The sequence below is a fragment of the Hemiscyllium ocellatum genome, chromosome 10, assembly GCF_020745735.1.
Source record: "Hemiscyllium ocellatum isolate sHemOce1 chromosome 10, sHemOce1.pat.X.cur, whole genome shotgun sequence".
Classification (NCBI taxonomy): Eukaryota; Metazoa; Chordata; class Chondrichthyes; order Orectolobiformes; family Hemiscylliidae; genus Hemiscyllium; species Hemiscyllium ocellatum.
This window is the reverse complement of record NC_083410.1, coordinates 71,895,352-71,911,524: the sequence shown is the minus strand read 5'-3', so window position 1 is coordinate 71,911,524 and position 16,173 is coordinate 71,895,352. Positions and strand designations below refer to the sequence as shown.

The window sequence follows — 16,173 nt, the reverse complement described above, 5'->3', positions numbered from 1 at the left end:
CTTTAACCCTGTCTGCAACATTAAAATTCGACCTTCCAAAATCAATCACTTCGCGTTTATCCAGGTTAAACTCCATCCGCCATTTTTTGGCCCAGCTCTGCATCCTGTCAATGTCTTGTAGCCTGCAACAGCCCTTAACACCACTTACAATACCACAATCTTTGTGTCATTGGCAAACTTACTAACCCACCCTTCCACTTCTTCATCCAAATCCATTTATAAAAACTACAAAGAGCAGAGGCACAAGAATAAATCCCTGCAGGACACTACTGATCACTGACCTCCAGGTGGAATATTTTCCATCCACTACCACTCTGTCTTCTTTTGGCCAGCCAATTCTGTATCCAGACTGACAAATTTCCCTTTATCCCATACCTCCTAACTTTGAGTGATTCTACCATGAGGAACCTTATCAAATGCCTTACTGAAATCCATATACATTACATCCACTGCTCAACCTTTGTCAACTGTCTTTTCACATCCTCAAAAAACTCAAAAGGCTTGTGAGGCATGACCTGCCCCTCACAAAGCCATGCTGACTTTAATCAATCTATATATTTTTCCAAATACTCATAGATCTTATCAGTAGATCCTTTTTAGTACCTTGCTTACTACAGGGTAAGACTGACTGACTGGTCTATAATTACCAGGGATTCCCCTATTCCCTGTCTTGAACAGAAGAACAATATTTGCCTCACTCTGTGGTACTACTCCAGGGAGAGTGAGGATGCAAAGATCATTGCCAGAGGTGCAGCAATCTCATTCCTCACTTCCCGTAGTAACTTGGATATATCTGGTCTGGCCTTGGGTACTTACCTATCTTGATGCTTCCCAGGGTTTCTAACACATTAACTTTCTTAATATCAATATATTCAGGCCTATTAACCTGGTGGAGATTAAATACTGATTAAAACCTTAAATTAAAAAAGTGACCTTTCAGCATTAAAGGTGTGAGGTTAGATTTTGTCTGTATCCCAACCTTGAGTAAGACTAGTTTTATTTCCAAAGTAGGAATTTATAAAATATCACATGGAGTTGACTGCCTACGGATTGTGTGCTTTTTGATTGGAATAGAATGTATCTGCAAATGCAAATTCATGCCATAGACGTGTGTGTGTGTGTGTGTGTGTGTGTGTGTGTGTGTGTGTGAGAGAGAGAGAGACACACAATGTGATAGTGTATATGCCTGTGAGAGGGTGTGTGTGAGAAAGAGGGCGTGTGTGTGTGTATATATATTTGTTTTGAGAGGGTGTGCATAATGTGGTGGGATCACCTGTAGTGTGACGTGAACCCAAGATCACAGCTGAGACTATCCTCATGGGTATCAAACTTTTTTTTGGCTATCAGCCTCTGCTTGGTGACTCTGCATAATTTCTCCACTCCTGGGAAGTACTGGGCGATGAAGGGTACTCTATCGGTAGTATTATGTATCTGTCTCCTGAGGAACTTATTACTGTTTTTAGCTGTGGCACGTTGGAACTGGTGATCGATGAGTTGAGCATTGTATCATGTTCGCATGAGGGCGTCCATCACCTTCAGGTGTCCGGCACATTCCTCCTCATCTGAACAGATCCTGTGTGTGCATAGGACTTGTCCATAGAGGATGGCTTTTTTAATACGTAGAGAGGTGCAACATTGTGAGGATGTCTGTTGGCTTGCGATAGAGTGAGGTACTGAGGCGTCTGTCCTTGATAAAGACAATTATCCAACAATGAGACTGATTTTAAGGAGTAGTCCATGGTAAGTCTGATGGTGAGATGAAACTTGTTGTTATCGCTATGTAGTCCAGAGGAAGAAAATATTGTCAGTGTATCTGGTATATAGTGTTGGTCAGAGGTCCTGTGCAGCTTGGAAGTCTTGTTTGAACATGTGTGCATGCACATCCTCACACTGAGATACGCTCAGACACACTATCCTACACGCATACCCTCTCTTCCACCCCCCCCCGCCCGCCTTTCCCAGGTAGGCCCCCTGCACTCCCCTCCCCCAAAAGCTTGTGCTTACAAATAAAGCTGTTGAACTATTGTTGACTCAAAAAATCTCAGACCACACAAGAATTTTAGTTTCAACACGCACTTTATTTTGATTAAGCTGGCGAGAGATCCAATAGTCTATATTCTAGAGTAGCAATCAAGCTATCTCTGGATGAACTCTTGATAGATCCTTGATTTCTAGCATAAAGGCAGTATATTTTATAGCCCTCATGTGTAACTAATTCACATGTTTCATATTCCCATGTAATTTAATGCTACTATCTCTAATAAAGTTCTCATAATTCAAAAGTAGATAATCAATACATCTAGTGGTGTTCACATAAGTCAAAACAAAGCTATTGATTTAGATGTTACTACATCTGGTGCCATTCTCTTGCATATAAGCAGATAAAGCAAAGCAGCTATCAATATTCTAGTCATTGAAATGATGACAGCTCAGCCTGAGGATGAACATTTTCAAGGTTGTGCTGAGGCCCCTGCATTCTTTAATTCATGTTTTCATCGTCACTGTGACCGCCATTTTAAACTTATAAGGCAAATTATTATTGCAAAATGGAGACTTACAAAATAGAGGTTTTTAACCATTGATACCCCAATATTTTATCACTATAATCTGGTGTCATGTGATTTTTTAACGATATTAAATCAACATTCTGTCTGCCTGTTCAGATAAGAAAGTTCCCAAAAGAGGTATAAGTTTTACAAGTGTCTTAATCCATTTCATTTGACCACACCTGCAAAGAATAAAAGAAATAGGCAGTCATCTTAATTGTCTTGGTATGGGGAAATGAGTAGAATTATCCAAATAAATGTGTGAGGAGCATGGGTTTAGAATCATTTGTTGCATGTCCACAGCAACATTTGTAAATAAGGTTCTGTCTGGTTGACTGACCATTTCAAGTTTTACACAGGACAACAGTGAACAGTTTTATAAAAGCAAAATGCCACAAGTGTGAAATACAATCAGAAACAGCTAGAAATACTCAGCATCTCGGGCAGAAACAATTAAAGTTTGTATCTCATTCCTCTGCCACTACCACTCGCACTTCCAGCACAATCTGTGCAATATCAGGTTTATTGATTTACAGAGAGAGAGAGTGAGAGCATTTTTACCAATTTTGCAACAATGTCTACAGCTTTTCAAATTTGATACACTCCCAAAAGGAGCACCTTTTCTGATTCTTTGTCAGGCTTGGACAGTATTCAAGGGCATGAGGTGAGCTGATGCCAGTGTGTATCCCACTGAGGTTTCAAACTTCCTGCAGGTTTTTTGAATGTGAAGCTAAGTTTCATTTGACAGAAAATGTTATCATCTCTGGAAACATGCATTTACAAAAACATAGAAAATAGGAGTAGGAGAAGGCCATTTGAGCTTGCTGTATTATTCAAATAAGGTCAAGGCTGCTCATTCAACCCAGTACATATCAACTTTCTGCCCATACCCTTTGACTCCCTGTAGCCTTGAGAACTCTGTCTAATTCCTCCTTGAAAATTTCTTCAATGTTTTGGCCTCAGCAACTTTCTGGTTCACTACCCTCAGGACGAAGAAAGTTCTCCTCGTTTCCTCCTAAGTAGCCTACCTGTATCATGAGATTGTGAGCCCTGGGTTTTGTTGTCCTTAGTCATTGGGGACATCCCTCCTGTGTGTATTTTGTCTAGTCCTTTTACATTTTATAGATTTTCATGACATCATTCTTATGATCCCCTCATTTTTCTAACTTGTGAATAGAGACCTAACTCATCTAGTTTGTCTTTATATGTCAGTGCTGTCACCCTTGAAATCAGTCCAGTAAACCTTTGTTGCACTTCCTCCATAGCCAGAACATCCTTCCTCAGAAAAAGAGATCAAAATTGCACACCACACTCCAAGTGTGATTTCACCAATGCCCTGTATAACTGCAGTAGGACATCCTTACTTCTGTACTCTAATCCACTCACGAGCAAGGCCAACAGATCATTTACATTCTTCACCACCTGCTGCATCTGCATGCTTACTTTTAGCAACTGGTGTTCAAGCGCACCTAGATCTCATTGCACTTTCTTCCTTTCCCAATCTGTCATCATTCACATGGTAATCTGCTGCCTTGGTTTTACTATTCACATTATATTTCATCTGCTATGCATTTGCCCACTCACTTGTTCAAATCACAGTGAAGCATCTCTATCCTCCTGACAATTCAATCTCCTACCCAACTCTGTGCTATCTACAAACATGAAGATATTGCATTTAGTTCCCTTGTCGAAATCATTAATAGCTGAGGTTGAAGTACTTATTTTTGTGGAACCCCATGTTGCCTGCCATTAGTAAACCACATCAAATGCACTGCCTCATAAATTCTATTAATTAGGTCCTTGAAAAATTCCAGTAGATTTTTCAGGCATGATTTCCTTTTGAAAATCCTTGCTGACTCATCTGATTCTGTCACTGACCTCAAAAGGCTCAGGAAATTTGGCATGTCCACACCACAATGACACTTAACAATTTTTATAGATACACTATAGAAAGCATCTTGTTGGCTGCATCACAGTATGGCAGCTGCTGTGCTCAAGACTGCAAGAAATTGTAGAGAGTTATGAACACAGTCCAATCCATCATGCAAATCAGCTTTCCTTCCATTGACTTTGTCTATACTTCCTGTTGCCTCGGGAAACCATCCTAAATAATCAAAGACACCTCTCACCCTATCTATACTCTCTTCTATCCCATTCCATTAGGCAGAAGATACAAACGTTTAAAAACACATACCAACAAATTCAAGAATAGCTCCTTCCCCCTGCTGTGATCAGACCTCTTGTACATTAGAGTTGATCTTCCTTTGCACCTTCTCTGTAGCTTTGACACTAGATTCTGCAATCTGTTCTAGTAACCTGAAATATGTATGATTTGTCCAAAAAGCATGCAAAACCTTTTCACTGTATCTCGCTACATGTGACATTAATAAATCAAATCAAATCAAATTTGCTACTACTAAATTTATTATAATGGACTCTAACATTTTCCTTACTGCTGATGTCAGGCTAACTGGCCTATAATTTCCTGTTTTCTCACCAACTTTGTTAAATAATAGGATTATATTAACTGCCTTCCAATGCATAATAACTGCTTTAGAGTTTACAGAATCTTGGAAAGATGACCACCAATACATCCACTATTTCTAGGGCCACTTTGTTATATACTGTAGGATGCAGAAAATTGAGTCTTGGGAATTTAGCAGCCTTTAATCCCATCAATTGTCCCAAGACCAATTGCCTGCTAATACTGCTTTTATTCAGATCCTCCCTGTCACTGTGTTTTTCAACATTTTGGGGGATTTATTTGTATCTTCCTTTTGTGAACATAGAAGTAAAATATGCATTTAATTGGTTTGCCATCTCTTTGTTCCACTTCTGCTGTTTCTGAATGTAAGGGGCCTGTACTTGTCTTCACAAATCTTTATCTCTTGTACTTTCAGAAACTTTTGCAATCTATTTCTGTGTTGCCGCTCTTAATCAATCCCTTTGTCCTCCTTTGCTGAATATTAAACTGCTCCTCATCATCAGGTCTGCTGATTTGTTTGGTCAATTTGTTTGCTTTCTTGGATCTAGGACCATCCCTAATTTTCCTTGTTAGCTGTGGTCAGTCCTCCTTTTATGTTTTATTTTTGTATTGGACAGAAATGAACAGTTCCTCCATGCATTCTTTTAAATAGTTGCCGCTACCAACCAGATTTATTCCTCCCATCGACCAAACAGGTCGTCCCTACCACCTGTATTCACCTTTGGCTATCACTACCTCGCTATTCTGCCCCTCTCCCCACCCATAATGTGCAGCTCCCCCGACCCCCACCTTCATTCTTGACGAAGAGTTATACCCAAAACGTCGACTTCTCCACCTACTGATACTGCCTGGCTTGCTGTGTTCTTCCAGTCTCCTGCCTTTCTACCTTTGGATTCCAGCTCCTGAAGTAGTTTTTGACTCTTGCCTCTCCATTGTAATCCGTAAAAGTAGTGCTCCTCAATTGATAACAGCCAGCTCATTTCTCAAAACACCCTACTTTTCTTACTCTACTTTTAGAAGATTTAGAATTTAGTCGCAGAATTAACTGCATCCTTCATGAAGAATTGTCATATTTTGTTCACTCTACCCACGTTCAGATTGTCAACTATGCCTAGCTCATTGCACAATAACCCGTCCCGGGTGGTGTGTTCTCTAGTTAGTTCTTCGATATATTGATGTAGAAAACTATTTCATTTACATCACAGGAATTCCTCCTCTACAGCTTTGTTATTGATTTGATTTCTACAATCTACAGAGGAACGAGATGGGTGGGCACTATTTCATTCGGATAATCGGTCGTTTAGTTAATTGATTAAATGCCTTTCCTCTGGGGCTCGAAGTTTTTAAAGTCTGCTCCCCGATTGGGAGACAAGGCTGCAGCACACCGCACGTGAGCCTCTGCCCAACACCCCCCTCTTGTCCCTGCTCAATACTGCCTGCCCCTCACCCTCCAACCTTGTCCAAGACTGACCCTCTCCACCCCCCCGCCCCACAACCCCGCCACCCCCGCTTCACAACACTGCTCCCCCTCCCACCCACCCCCAACCCTGTCCAACAGCTCCCCCCCCCAATCAGGTCCAACGTTGCCCCCACAAACCCATCCAACACAACCGCACATTCGCCACCCCCCCCCCCTTCCAGGGCAGCTGGACTGGACACCAATAGCAAGACTGCTGTTGTTGCTGCATTTGTGAGATAAGTCTCCAAATAGTGCACACACAAACTTTTTACTGCAACTTTTTGACAAATTCCACCCTTACCCTGTACAGGACAATGTTGGAGAGATTATTTGGGGAACGGGAGCTTAGGGTACACCCCTCTGTAGGACTCCAGGGAGAGAGATCAGGAGGTCTGTCATTTGGAGACGGTGCCTGTTTAATCACTGTAAACAAAAGATACAATCAGTGTTGGAAACACATCTTTGATGTAATGTTTCTATTGGGACCTCGAGATCTCCTTCGGATAATCCAATATTTGGATAATTGAAGTTCCTCTGTATATTACAAATTGGAGTTGCCCATAATTACAATTGTACCTTAACTGCTTGCTTCTGATTTTCCTGTTTAACGCCTTCTCCAATATTGCCATATCAGTTTTGGGGGTCTGTATACAGCTCCCACTATCCGTTTCTGCCCAAAGGTGTTTCTAAGCTCTATCCAGACAAATTCCACTTTCTTAGAGCTAATATCCTTTCTCACTATTGCACTAATGTCATCTTTAACCACCAATTCTACTTCACCATGTTTTTCTTTTCATCCTCTCTCAAAACTGAATATGCCTGGATGTTCAGTTCCGATCTGTAGTCATCCTACAGCCATGACTTGGTAATCTCACCCCATACCCTGATGTAATATGACATTTTTATACTGTGTTGTATTAAATGGCTGTGCTAATGTTTCAAATTAACCCCATGGAAGGTTTATCCTGTCTAATACATGTTGGACAAGAATGTTCCTCTTGCTGCTGCCAGCTCTCTACTCTTCACTACAGATGTGGTATAATTTTAGTTCCCCTCGCATTTTCCTCTGTTAACCAACTTTGGAGTGAATTAATTGCAAGCGGCTTTTACTGGGTAGTGACAGCATGTTGTTCAAAAATTTTGTTAATTGTGTAATCTTGTCTGAGACCAGAAGCTAAAATAAACAGATTCCAGCTCAATATTGCCTTTTTAAAATCGAGCTCAGTATCAGAGAGTATAAGGTTTTACACATCTAACAAAATCTTCTGGCATCAGTGCTCCAGCAGCAGCCTGTGACATAATCTAAAAATGTGGAGTCTTTGGAAAGGGTGTTGGATGCTACCTGGATTAGAGGGTATGAGGTATAAGGAGAGACTAGAGAAAAATAGGGTTGTCTTCTCTGGAGCAGCAGAGGCTGAGGGGAAACTTGATAGAGGTCTATAAAAATATGATAAGCATAGAAAGGATTTACAGACAGAATCTTGTTCCCAGAGTTGAAGGGAATGAGATCCTCAAGAAATACTTTGCATCAGTATTCCAAAGGACACGGTAATAATGAGTTGCGGGAAGAGTATGTTGATATTCTAGGGCATGTTGACATAAAAAAGGAGGTGGCGTTAGTGTTTTGAAAAGCATTGAAGTAGTCAAGTCCCCTAGACCTGAAGGGATCTATCCTAGAATGTTGAAGGAGGCAGGGAAGGAAATTGCTAAGGCCTTGTATGAAATCTTTGTATACTCTTTAGTCATAGGAGAGTTCCTAGAGGACTTTCTTGTTTCTTTATATAAGAAGGGCAATTGGGATTATCCAGCAAATTACAGGCTGATGAATCAGTGGTCGGGACATTATTGAAGAAGATTCTTAGGGACTGGATTTACTCACACTTTATAAAATGTGGACTTATTAACGATAGGCTGAATGGCTTTGTGTGGGGAAGGTCATGTTGCACAAACTCAAGCTTTTTGAGAAAGTGACAAAGATAATTGAGGCTAGGGTGTTAGATGTTGTTTGTATGGACTTCAGCTAGCCCTTTCACCAAGACCCTCATGATAGGCTGATACAAAAGTTGAAATCACATGGGAAACATGATGAGCTCGTAAGATGGATACAGAACTGTGTTAGGCATGTTTTGGAGGTGCCAGTGTTGGACTGGGGTGGACTGAGTTAAAAATCACACAACATCAGGTTATAGTCCAACAGGTTTGTTTATGTGATTTTTCACTTAGCCATTGAAAGCAGAGAGTAGTGGTAGAAGGGTGTTTATGACCCATGGTGTTCAATGGGGATCACTGCTGGAACCCCTGTTATTTGTAATATAATGATTTGGAGAAAATGTAACACCCTTCTTAATAAGCTTGTGGATGGCACAAATACTGAGGTAAACTGTGGATAGTGAGGAGGGTTGCAGGAGGATACAGAACCTTTTTTTTTACAAAGAGGGTAGCAAGTACCTGGAATGTTTGCCAGTGGATGGAATAAAAACATTTAAGAGGCATCTTGAATAGGTAGGGAATAGAGGGATACAGACAGCATAGAAGCAAAAGATTTTTAGTTTGAAAAGGCATCATATGTCAGCACAATCTTGTGCTGTGCTGTTCTTTTTTAACTCTGTAGATTGCAATTAATGGAGTAAAACAAGGTTCAGTCATTTGGTCTAAGCTATTTACAATCAGTACAATGATTTTTATGAGGGAACTGAGTGTAAAATATTCAACATTTGTGAGGAAGATACAAACAAGCTACAGGTCGTTCTGTGACATCAGTTGCATTCTTCAGTAACCTTGTGCTGTGGAAAATCGCGCAATGGAAAACTGTGTAGAAAATTAATATACAGGTCCTATTGAGTAGAAACAGCATCCATAATTCATCAATCGAGTGATAGCCAACTTGTATTAACGAAATGCGCATTATATCAGAACGACCTGTATAGTACAATCGAGTATGGTAGATTAAGTCTCATCAGGGATTAATTGTAACAGTCTGTGATGTCATGGAAAGAAGTGATCTGTATTCATAAAAACTGAAACTGTAGAAAAGTAAACCTGGACATAAGCTAGTGTTTGGAATTATTTACGTAAACATAAAAATGGCAAAATAAAGTTAGCAAGTTTTGCAACAAGTTGTCTTTCGCAATTATTGAAACTACACCAATTTAAAAATGCAATATATCATGACAGTAGTAGTAAAAATAAAAGCATGATAAAATCTCAAAAGTGCTTTCAGACAGTTGCAGGCCTCAGTCTGAAGCATGGCCAAAGTGGTACATTGCATTCTCTTGATTTTGTATTCTGTTGGATTTGCAGCAAAAGCAGACCATAAGCAATTCAGCACATTTTTGCATGCAATAGATAACTATGTGGATGTCAACCTCGTTGTCTGGGGATCAGTTAGGAGAATGTCTGAGGTGCTCAAGTTATTGCTGCATTTGAGATGACATAGTTTAATCTTCACAATATCATTGTCATGGAACATGTGCCAATTAATAAACATACCCAGCGATGTTGACAAAGCATCAATGTATTTATTAATAATTACAACCAGTTAGCACAACGGTAAGTCATAATCTGAAAGACAAGCTAATTCATGATATTTGTTGGAGCAAGAATGATGCATAATCAGATCATTTGCAATCCTGAGGGAACTTGATCCTACCGAACATGATTCAATAAAATAAAGTGTGAGCTCAGGAGGCAGAACTGATTGATAGTCAGCAAAAAAGAGACAAACATTCCAAATCTCAATGTAACAAATATGGTTCAATTTGTCAGGTAAACAGATGACCGATGGAAGAAAGTATCTGATGGCAGCCCAGCCCAGACTAGCTGCTGTTGGTGTGGCAGATAAAGGCATGGTTGTTGGAATTGTCACATCAAAGAGTAAAACTTTATTGTAAAAGAATTGGGGCTTTTTCAGGCAGTATGCTACATAAACAAAATAGCAGAGCATGCCAAGAGATCAAATTTTAAAAGGAAATAGTCCATGAGGTAGAAGGTTCACAAGATACTGAGATACCCTCCTTAGGAGGTTAAGAAATCAAGTTGAAATTGTTGGAATTCAGTGGCCCTGGTAGAAAGTCACAAGACAATTCAAGTTGTGTGGTGGAGCCTCAGTTTCAGTTCGTTTGGATATTGAAACATTGTTAAACAAGCTGAATAAACAGCACTGAAGTTTCTTACAGAACAAGCAGCAACTTTAAAAGCACAGAAAATAATTGTAACTTCTGATCTGAGTTGTTTACTGTAAAGGCTTTTTAAAACTATAAAGCTAAGAAATGGAAGTTTGGTCACCACTGTGTTGCAAAGCAAGTACCATGTGCTTTTATTTTAAAAACAATGTGAAGACCAAAGGTGGAATTGTGTGGTGTTCACTTACTGGTTACACAACGTTTATGTACCTTCTGGAGAAACTGATATGATACTTCTGTGAGACAAGTTGACCTCAAGTGTCTTTGATTTAAAAAAAACACCGAACAAGAGGCTTTTGGATTTTTAATTGCATTTAACATAGTGTGCCTACTTTCTTAGTTCCAAGACTTGTAGAAACCCTGCAAGCGAAGATAGATCTCTGTCTGTCACCCTCTGACTGGAAGAAGCCCAGAGCACAGAGTCTGGAAAAGAAAATTCTAAAGCAAGCAAAAACCTAGGTCCAACCAACAAGCTAGTAAAATGAGAATCTTCTGCGATTAATAAGCAACAGAAAACAAAAGAACTGTGAGAAAGGTATCTCGTGGTTTGGACTCTTAATCCACAGAAAATGTTTCATTTTTGTCCATATTTTCTAACCGCAAAATTCTGAGAACTCTGACTTGTCTTTTTGTGTGAATGTAATGTGTGTTGTGATTTAAAGGGGACATATTTTTAGTTTTTGTATTCGTATCACTAATCCATTTTGCCACTTTATAGTAAATTTTGCTTTCTTGTACATTGATGAAACCTGGGATCAATTTCTTTTATCTTAGCTGTCAAAGTAAGACAAATTAACCACTTTAGCAATTAACTTTATTGTTTAGGTATTTATGATGGCTTGTGGAATATTGGGATTGAATGATGTGCACAATTTCCATTAGAGTTGTGACATCACCCGAAAGCATAAAGGCATATATGAAATTTAAACTCATTTGTCGGTTAGAGGCAATCATTAATAGTGTAGGACAATCAGAGATTCCAGAGCAGAGTTTCTGAAGTTATGGGTGGGATTGGGCAAATTGAAGGCTGTGTGTCATATAGGACAAAGCTAAAAAGTGTGAGACATTGTATTCTAGGCCCTTTGCTAACCCACTCGCAAGTGCTTTATATTTCCCACTCTCAAGTTCTTTGTTAATTCATTCATAGCTCTTTTAATAACCCACTCACAAGTGAAGCGAACACTGTATTTCTGTTCATTCATTCATAATTCCCTGCTGTAACATGGATTAATTAATTCATTCATAAAACTGTGATCCTATAGTATATTTTGCTGTCATAAGATCGACCAAATTTAAACAACCCTTTAACATAGAACATTACAGTGCAGTACAGGCCCTTTGGTTCCACAGATCGGTGCAACATTGAGGGGCAATCTGAAGTCTATCTGTCTTACACTATTCCATTTTCATCCATATGTTTATCCAATGACCATTTAAATTCTCTTAAAGTTGGCAAGTCTACTACTGTTGCAGGCAGTGCACTCCATGCCCCTACTACTCTCTAAGTAAAGAAACTACCTCTGACATCTGTCCTATATCTACCAAATTCAATTAAAAGCTATGTCCCCTCGTACTAGCCATCACCATCCGAGGAAAAAGGCTCTCACTGTCCACTCTATCTAACCCTCTGATTATCTTATATGTCTCAATTAAGTCACATCTCAATCTTCTCCTCTCTAACGAAAACAGCCTCCAGTCTCTCAGCCTTTCCTCATAAAACCTTCTCTCCATACCAGGCAACATCCTGGTTAATCTTCCCTGAACCCTTTCCAAAGCTTCCACATTCTTCCTATAATATGGTGACCAAAACTGTATGCAATACTCCAACTGCAGCCACACCAGAGTTTTGTACTGCTGCAGCATGACCTCATGGCTCCAAAACCCAATCCCTCTACCAGTAGAAGCTAACACACTGTATGCCTTCTTAACAACCCTGTCAACCTGGGTGGCAACTTTCAAGAATCTATGTGCGTGGACACAGATCTCTCTGCTCATCTACACTACCAAGAATCTTGCCATTAGCCCAGTACTCTTTATTCCTTTGCTCCTTCCAAAGTGAATCACCTCTCACTTTTCCGCATTAAACTCCATTTGCCACTTGTTGGCCCAGCTCTGCAGCTTATCTATGTCCCTCTAACCTGCAACATCCTTCAACACTATTCACAACTCCACCGACCTTCGTGTCATCTGTAGATTTACTAAGTAATCTTTCTACGCCCTCATCCAGGTCATTTATAAAAATGGCAAACAGCAGTGGCCCCAAAACAGTTCCTTGCAGTGCACCAGTAGTATGAATACCAGGATGAATATTTCCCATCAACCATCACTCTGTTTTCTTTCAGCTAGCCAATATATGATCCCAACAGCTAAATCGCCCTCATTCCAATGCCTCTGTATTTTGTGCAATAGCCTATTGTGGGGAACCTTATCAAATGCCTTACTGAAATCCATATACACCACATCAACCACTTTACCTTCATTCACCTGTTTGGTCACCTTCTCAAAGATTTGGTTTGTGAGGCATGACCTACCCTTCATAAAACCATGTTGACTATCCCTAATCAACTTATTCCTCTCTAGATGGTTATAAATCCTATTTCTTATCACCTTTTCCAACACTTTACTCACAACTAAAGTAAGGATCACTGATCTATAACTACCAGGGTTGTCTCTACTCCCTTTCTTGAACAAGAGGACAACATTTGCTATCCTCCAGTCTTCTGGCACTATTCCTGTAGATAATGACAACATAAAGATCAAAGCCAAAGGCTTTGCAATCTCATCCCTGCAAACATATGAATCCTAGGACAAATCCCATTCGGCACAGGGCTCTTACCTAGTTTTACACTTTCCAGAATTGCTAACCCCTCCTCCTTGCTAACATCAATCCGGTCTAGTCTAGTAGCCTGTACCTCCGTATTCTCCTCGACAACATTGTCTTTTTCCAGTGTGGTCATTGACGAAAAATATTCATTTAGCGCTTCCCCTATGTCATCAGACTCCACGCAAAACTTCCCACTACTATCCTTGATTGGCCCTAACCTTCTTCCAGTCATTCATTTATTCCTGATATACCAATAGAAAGCTTTTGAGTTTCCCTTGATCCTATCTGCCAATGACTTCTCATGTCCCCTCCCGGCTCTTAGCTCTCTCTTTAGGTCTTTCCTGTCTAACTTGTAACTGTCAAGCGCCCTAACTCTGCCTTCATGTCGCATCCTAACATAAGCCACCTTCTTCCTCTTGACAAGGGGTTCAACTTCTTTATTAAACCATGGCTCCCTCGCTCAACCTCTTCCTCCCTGTCTGACAGGTATATTCTTATTAAGTAGGAGCTGTTCTTTGAATAAGCTTCACATTTCAATTGTGCCCATCCCCTACAATTTCTTCCCCATCTTATGCATCCTAAATCTTGTCTAATTGCATCATAATTGCCTTTCCCTCAGCAATAACTTTTGTCCTGCCGTGTTTACCTATCCCTTTCCATCATAGGAAACAGTGACCACAATTCTGTTCAATCACCAAAGTGCTCACCTACCTCCAAATCTAACTCCTGGCCAGTACCAAATCCAATGTGGCCTTGGCCCTTGTTGGCCTGTCTACATACTGTGTCAGGAAACCATCCTGCATACATTGCACAAATACTGACCCATCTAAAGTACTCAAACTATAATATTTCCAGTCAATATTTGGAAAATTAAAGACCCCCCATAACAACTAATCTGTTACACTCACTCCTGACCAGAATTATTTTTGTTAGCCTTACCTCTACATTTCTGGAACTATTTGGAGGCCGATAGACAATTCTCAAAAGGGTGACCTCTCCTTTCCTGTTTCTAACCTCAGCCCATACTAATCAAAACAGCCTTTTCAAACCCATTACTGTATTTTCACATCTGATCAGTAATCTAACCAGCCACCTCCGAATAGGTGTCAATATCATAAACAATAATGTCAAGTCTCCATGAAACATTATAATATTAATCAGCCGTTACCAACTGTCTCTCGGACCTGATTAGATTACTTAACACCAACAGTTTCTACAATTAGTAAGTACCTATTAAATATCTTTTAACTGGGCTGTTATCCCTTTAAGAAACTATCATCCATGAAATTGCATGAATGATTGAAACTCGCACCAGCAAATAGTAAACAAATCTCACAACCCAGCTACGGTATTCAGTTTAATATCCATTATTCTTTTATTAAATACAGGTACAATTTCTAACTTATTTACAGCATATAGGTCTAGTATTTTTACGAACATTTACTAACTTAAAAGACTAGGACTAACACCTCTTAATTATGCGAGCAGACCAGACAGACCCTCTTAATCCCACCAGAGGTGTAGTGGACAGCAAAGAGGGGCACCTCAAATTATACAACACGATCTTGACCAGATGGGCCAATGGGCTGAGAAGTGGCAGATGGAGTTTAATTCAGACAAATGTGAGGTGCTGCATTTTGGGAAAGCAAATCTTAGGACTTATACACTTAATGCTAAGGTCCTCGGGAATGTTGCTGAACAAAGAGATCGTGGCATGCAGGTTCATAGCTCCTTGAAAGTAGAGTCACAGGTAGATAGGATAGTGAAGAAGGTGTTTGGTCTGCTTTCCTTTGGAGTACAGGATCATTGAGAACAGGAGTTGGAAGGTCATGTTGCGGCTGTACAGGACATTGGTTAGGCCACTGTTAGAATATTGCGTGCAATTCTGGTCTCCTTCCTATTGGAAAGATGTTGTGAAACTTGAAAGGGTTCAGAAAAGATTTACAAGGATGTTGCCAGGGTTGGAGGATTTAAGCTATAGGGAGAGGCTGAACAGGCTGGGGCTGTTTTCCCTGGAGCGTCGGAGGCTGAGGGGTGACCTTATAGAGGTTTACAAAATTATGAGGGGCATGGAGAGGGTAAATAGATGAAGTCTTTTCCCTGGGGTCGGGGAGTCCAGAACTAGAGGGATAGGTTTAGGATGAAAGGAGAAAGATATAAAAGAGACCTAAGGGGCAACTTTTTCAGACACAGAGGTTGGTACGTGTATGGAATGAGCTGCCAGAGGAAGTGGTGGAGGCTGGTACAATTGCAACATTTAAGAGGTATTTGGATGGGTCTATGAATAGGAAGGGTTTGGAGGGATATGGGCTGGGTGCTGGCAGGTGGGACTAGGTTGGTTTGGGATATCTGGTTGGCATAGATAGGTTGGACCGAAGGGCCTGTTTCCATGCTGTACATCTCTATGACTCTAAGTAGCAGCCAGCACTTAGCACGTTTTAACCCATTTTCTGTCTCTCAGGACAGAAGCCCCTCGACTACTAGTAGGTTTACCTACTATAGATGAAGCAATATAACATCATACTAATGGAATTTTGCTGTATGTAAGAACTGTGTGTACAGGGCCTCTTGTAAGAACTGTGTGTACAGGGCCTTGTAAGAACTGTATTTCGGGATTCTATTGCCGCCTTAAACTTGTGCTCTTGTAGTTTCTGAATAAAAGAGGCTATTTTCACCAC

At 40.3% G+C, this 16,173-nt stretch overlaps 1 protein-coding gene across 1 annotated transcript in view; it reads left to right on the top strand.

Annotated features, from left to right (window-relative positions):
- fndc1 (fibronectin type III domain containing 1) overlaps positions 1-16,173 on the top strand; it is a 364,919-nt gene that overhangs the window by 17,295 nt on the left and 331,451 nt on the right. The window lies entirely within an intron of this gene.